Source organism: Ursus arctos, unplaced genomic scaffold (genome assembly GCF_023065955.2).
Source record: "Ursus arctos isolate Adak ecotype North America unplaced genomic scaffold, UrsArc2.0 scaffold_37, whole genome shotgun sequence".
Classification (NCBI taxonomy): Eukaryota; Metazoa; Chordata; class Mammalia; order Carnivora; family Ursidae; genus Ursus; species Ursus arctos.
In genome coordinates this window covers 26,806,501-26,812,373 of record NW_026623053.1, presented here as the reverse complement: position 1 = coordinate 26,812,373, position 5,873 = coordinate 26,806,501, and the positions used below count along the sequence as shown (strand labels likewise).

At 38.5% G+C, this 5,873-nt stretch overlaps 1 pseudogene; it reads right to left on the bottom strand.

Moving 5' to 3' along the window:
• Positions 1-1,782: 1,782 nt before the first annotated feature.
• On the bottom strand, positions 1,783-3,180 carry LOC113266185 (tubulin alpha-1A chain-like; annotated as a pseudogene).
• Between the last annotated feature and the right edge of the window lie 2,693 nt (positions 3,181-5,873).

The following is a 5,873-nucleotide window of genomic DNA, read 5'->3' as shown; positions in this document are numbered from 1 at the left end:
CCACATTTGGCTTTGAAGGCCAGAGGGGCCTGGCTTCATGAGTTTTTATAATCAGTGAGGTTTAACACCTAGAACTTTAAAAATCAGTGGACTCACCTCTGGAAGAACCAAAGGATAATAGGAAACTAAGTCCCTTCCCTTAAAGAGACAGCACAATGAGCGGCTGGGCTGAGATACAGCATAGAAAGAACAGTTTGAAGAACACCTAGGGTATACAGGAAATTTTATTGACTAATCTCAGTGTATGCGCTGGAAGGGCTGGATTCTTTGAGAGACTTCTCCAGGAACGGAAGACCTGAAGGTGTAGACGGTCCTGATTCTTACTTCAACAGATCATCAAGTACTGTTTATTCATAAATGCCCCTTGCATCTATTCTCTTGTTTTTATCATGTTATTGTGACACTGAGCATTGCCCCCTGCCCCCGCCCCCAGCCTACATATATGAACACCTGCAGGAACCAGCACAGTGCCAACACTCTGCACCTAGCTTGTTAACCATGCCCAGCCCCCAGGTACTTCTGCAAATCTGCCTGCTCCAACTTAGCTGCCCTTAGAAGAAGTTTTCCCAGGTGTTTGCAGGTCCCTTCCTGCAGTGGACCCCTGAGGAACTTGCTGGCACTTCACACTCAACCCCTGTAATTTTCTGAGGACCTGCCCTTTAATACACCTTTGACAAGAGTCCAACCAAAATGGTGCTGTAAGCCTGATAGTGTGCAAGGAGCCCTGACAGAGGCCAGCTCCTCTCCAAAGTGACTCCTGCCCTGAGGAGAGGGGAAGATAACCGTATGCATGGCTTCACTACAGCCGCAGCAGTGGGCTGGAGGCAGATAGCTGGTCTGACTGCGGCCTCATCCGCCAGTGAAAGCTTCTCAGGGACAACAAAGGGAGAGTGCCCCCTGCAGTTCAGTGCTACTGCAGCTCTGCTAAATGCCTAGTCTGACTCAACTCAAGCTCAAGGCAGCCCCAGACTGACCCACTAACAACACAGAAACCAAACCCTGCCTACTGGCAAGGAGAACCATTGCAGACAACTGGACTGAAGGCAAACATGACTCGACCACAAGAGTAGGGCACAGACAACACATTTAGGAGACACCCCTAAAGCACCGGGTCTGGTGACGAGGACATTACACTACACGGCACCATAGGACCTCTTCATAAGGTCTTTCATACACTAAAATGTGTATTACATTCATTGATATTTGGATGTTAAGCCAACCTTGGATTCCTGGGATGAATCCTACTGGATTATGGTTTTGTGTGTGTGTATGTGTGTGTGTGTGTGTTTTAAGATTTTATTTATTTGAGAGGGGGAGAGAGAGAGAGAGAGTGCACAGAGGGAGGAGCAGAATCCCCGGTGAGCAGAGAGCCTGATGCGGGGCTTGATCCCAGGAGCTGAGATCATGACCTGAGCCAAAGGCAGACGCTTAACTGAATGAGCCACCTAGGTACCCCCCTACTGGGTTGTGGTTTATGATCCTTTTACATGTTGCTTCAGTTAGGTTTAGTTTTGTAGTGCTCTGAAGATTTTTCACATACATAGTCTTAAGAAACATTAATTTTTAGTTTCCCTTTTTATGTTTGTTTTGACACCAGGCTAATATTGGCCTCATAGATTGAGTTGAAAGATGTACCCTTTTCATCTATTTTTTTTTTCTTTCTTAAAGCCTTTACTTAGAGATGTAATGGAAAAATCTTACAGATATGCATGGAAAAGTAAGACACTATTACAGTTAAAAGAAAAGGTTACCGAGCTACTTTAGTGCCTGTCAGCTGATGTTGAAGCTCAAGCTGTGAGTGTGACATGTTACAGGACTGAAAGGAATAGTAATTAGTCTTCTTCTTCTTCAGAATCTACACCAATCTCCTCATAACCCTTCCCAAGGGCAGCCATGTCCTTCTGGGCCTCAGAAAACTCTCTTCACCCACATACCAATGAACAAAGGTATGCTTGGCATACACCAGGTCAAACGTGTGGTCCAGGCCATCCCAGGCCTCAGCAATGGCTGTGTTGTTGCTCAGATGGCATACAGCTTACTGTATTGTGGCCGGGTTTCCAAAAGGTACCAGTGGGAGGTGGTAATTAACACCAACTGTGAAGCCAGTGGGACACCAGTCCACAAACGGGATCCTACACTTGGTCTTAATGGTGGCAACGGTGGCATTGACATCTTTGGGAACCATGTTGTCATGGTACTACAGGCAGCAAGCCATGTATTTACCATGGCAAGGGTCACATTTCATCACCTGGTTGGCTGGTTCATAGCATGCACTGGTAATTTCTGCTACAGAAACTTGTTCATGGTAGGCTTTCTCAGCAGAGATGACAGGAGCATAGGTGACAAGAGGGAAGTGGATGTGGGGACAGGGGACCATATTGGTCTGATATTCGGTCAGATCAACATTCAGGGCTCCATCAAATCTGAGGGAAGCTATGATAGAGGACACAATTTGACCCTATCAACCTATTTAAGTTAGTGTAGGTTGGGTGTTCAATATTGAAGTTTCTATGACAGATGTCTGGATGGCCTCATTGTCTACCATGAAGGCACAGAATGCTCCAGGGTGGTGTGGTTAGTGAGGATGGAGGTGCAGGGCTCAACTACATCTGTGGAAACCTGATGGGATGGGTAAATGGAGAACTCCACCCTGGACTTCTTGCCATAATCGACAGAGAGACATTCCATCAGTGGGGAGATAAACCCAGAATGAGTTCCCCCTCCAAAGCTGTGGAAAACCAAGAATCCCTAAATATCTGTGCACTTGTTGGCCAGTTTTTTAATTTGATTCAAGAAAAGGTAATAATCTCCTTGCCAATGGTGTAGTGTTCTGGGATGGAGTAATTGGCAGCATCCTCCTTGCCTATGATAAGCTACTCAGGGTGGAAGAGTTGGCAGTACATGCCAGTGTGAACTTCATCAATGACCATTGGTTCCAAGTCTACAAACACTGTCCTGGACACATGCTTGCCAGCACCCGTCTCACTGAAGTAGGTGTTGAAGGAGTCATCTCCTCCTCCAATGGTCTTGTCACTTGGCATCTGGCTATTAGGTTGTATGCCATGTTCCAGGCAATAGATCTCCCAGCAGGCATTGCCAATCTGGACACCAGCATAGCCAATGGAGATGGAGATGTACTCACACATGGTGGCTATGGATTAGCAGGTACAAGCTACAGGAGCAGACACCGGGTCCCATTTACTGTCCCCAACAAACTAAGAGTTGAGATAAGTAATGCACTCCCTCTTCATCTTCTTCTTCTTTTTTTTTTTTTTTTTTTCTGGTTTTGGAGGAGCTTGCTAAGATTACACTTTGTTCTTTAAGTGTTTGGTAGAATTCGCTAGTGAAGTCATCTGGGCTTGTGCTTTTCTTTGTGGGAAGTCTTTAAAAAATACCAACAAATCTATTTACTTGTTATAAATCTATTTAGAATCTATTTCTTCTTGAATAATTTTCAATAGTTTGTGTCTTTCCAAAAATTTGTCCATTTCATCTGGAGTTACTAATATATTGGCATACAATTATTCATAACAGTCCTTTATAATCCTTTTTATTTTTACATTGTCAACCTTTTTTCTCTTTTTTTTCTCTCTCTTTTCTCCTTGTGGTTCTTTTTTCCTTCTGGTACATGTATAATCTTGTGACTGATGACGTTCCACGTTTTTCTGAGGCACTGCTTATTTTTTCTTAATTTTTTCCCTTTCTGTTTAGCTTGTATAATATCTATTGATATATCTTCAAGATTAATGTTTTTTTCCTTCTGCTATCTCAAATCTATTGTTGATTCCTTTAGTAATTTTTTTTTAATTTTGGATATAAAATTCTAGGAATTCTGGAATTTCATTCTAAAATGTTTATTTGGTAATTATTTAATAATTTCTATCTGCTTTTTGATGTTCTCTATTTGATTAAATATTTTCATCATATTTTCCTTTATTTTCTTTTGGTATGGTTGCCTTTAATTCTTTGAATATATTTAAAATAGCTTCTTAGGACCCTTTCTTGTTAAGCCCATCACCTGGGCCCCCTCAAAAGCAGTTTTTACTGTCTTTTTTTTTTTTTTCTCTCAAATGGGTCACACTTTTCTATTTCTTTCTTTGTTTCCTAGTCTTTGTCAAAAACTGGACCATTTATATAATATATTGTAGCAAGTCTGTATACTGATCTCTAATTCCACCCCAAGTGTGCATAAGAATTGGTACAATGGCCTTATAATCAACTAGGAAATGAATAATAGTTTTGAAGATGTACCTAAGCCTTGGTTCTACAGTTGTACTCAAATTATATACTTTAGAGAAGCCTAAAATCATCTGTATAAAGACCTATTCACAAGAATGTTCCTTATATCAATATTTACTGGAGGGAGAGGAGGGAAGGAAAGAATCAACTTAAATGTGTATTAGCTGGAGAATGGATAAATGAATTTGAGTATTTTTTATTGCTGCATTCTAGCCACAAAATGTAATGTTATTTTAAAATTGTTAATATTGGTTGAGGTGGGTACACAAGATTTTTGTTCTTTTACCATGATTCTCTATTGTGTATAGATACGGCATATTTGGCAATGCATGAGTAAAAGGAGAAAAGTATATAATTTAAAACAGAACTATACTATAAAATAATAAGTACTTTAGGCTGAAGGCAAATGATTCTAGTTAGGAAATATATCTGCTCAAGTGAATGAAGAGTTACAAATGAGGTAAATGCCTACTAAAATATAAACACAGAGGAAGACTCAACAATGTGATATTAAAAATACCTAGAGTTTAAATATAGACACAGATAGATAAAAAGTAAAAGAATGAGGAAAAGTTGTAGCATGAAAACACTAATTACAAAGCTGAAGTGGCTCTATTAATATCAGACAAAGTATGCTTTAGTTAAAGGAATATTAGCAGTTAAGAAAAGGTATTTATTTTGATAAAAAGATCAAATAAACAGGAAGACAGGCAAATTTAAATGTCTGTTCATCTCATAATGAAGGTCAAACTACATTAAAAGATGATAAACTGATGTAAAAAATATACATACATACATACCTATATACATTTGGTTGGAAATACATATAGTTGGAAATTTCAACCTTCCTCTCTTCACACCTGACAGAACAAATACACAGAAAACTGGTAAGGATATACAAAACTTAAAATTATTATCAAACATCTTTAACTAATATGAATAAGACATTACATTTTATAATTTCAGAGCACATATTATTTTAAAGTGAAAATGAGATATTCACAAAATAGACAATATCCTGGGCCATAAATCAAGTCTTAATGTACCTACAAGGATTGAATTAATAGAAAATGTATACTTTGGAGAGATAACATTTAATTATGAATCAATAACCAAAATACATCTGGAGTATTCCCAGATATTTAGAAATTAATGCACTTCTGAAAACTGATGGGTTAAAGAAGAAATCAGAAAAGATGTTAGAAAAATTTTGAAAATTGAATGGTGTTATTATGAAATATAACATAATGAAGTTTGAGGAATACAGCTCAAGCAATGCTTAGATAAAAATTTATATTTTGGTGTTTTTATTACAAATGACGAATGGTTAAAATCAATGATTTAAACTACCAAATTAAGAAACTAGATAAAAGTACGAATTAAAACCAAATTAGAAGGTAGGAAATTATGAACAGAAAATAAATATCAATACAATAACAAAATAACACATGATAGATAAAAATTATTGGAAAACACTTGCATCCTTGAAAAAGTAGAAATAAAGTCATGAAGCTCTAGGTAGATTGATGATGGGGAAAAGAGAAAAGAGTAAGCCTTAACATCACAATTGAATGAGGCAAATTTATAGATCCTAGAGAAAAAGAAGAGTAAGAATAATGGAAGATAAGGATGAG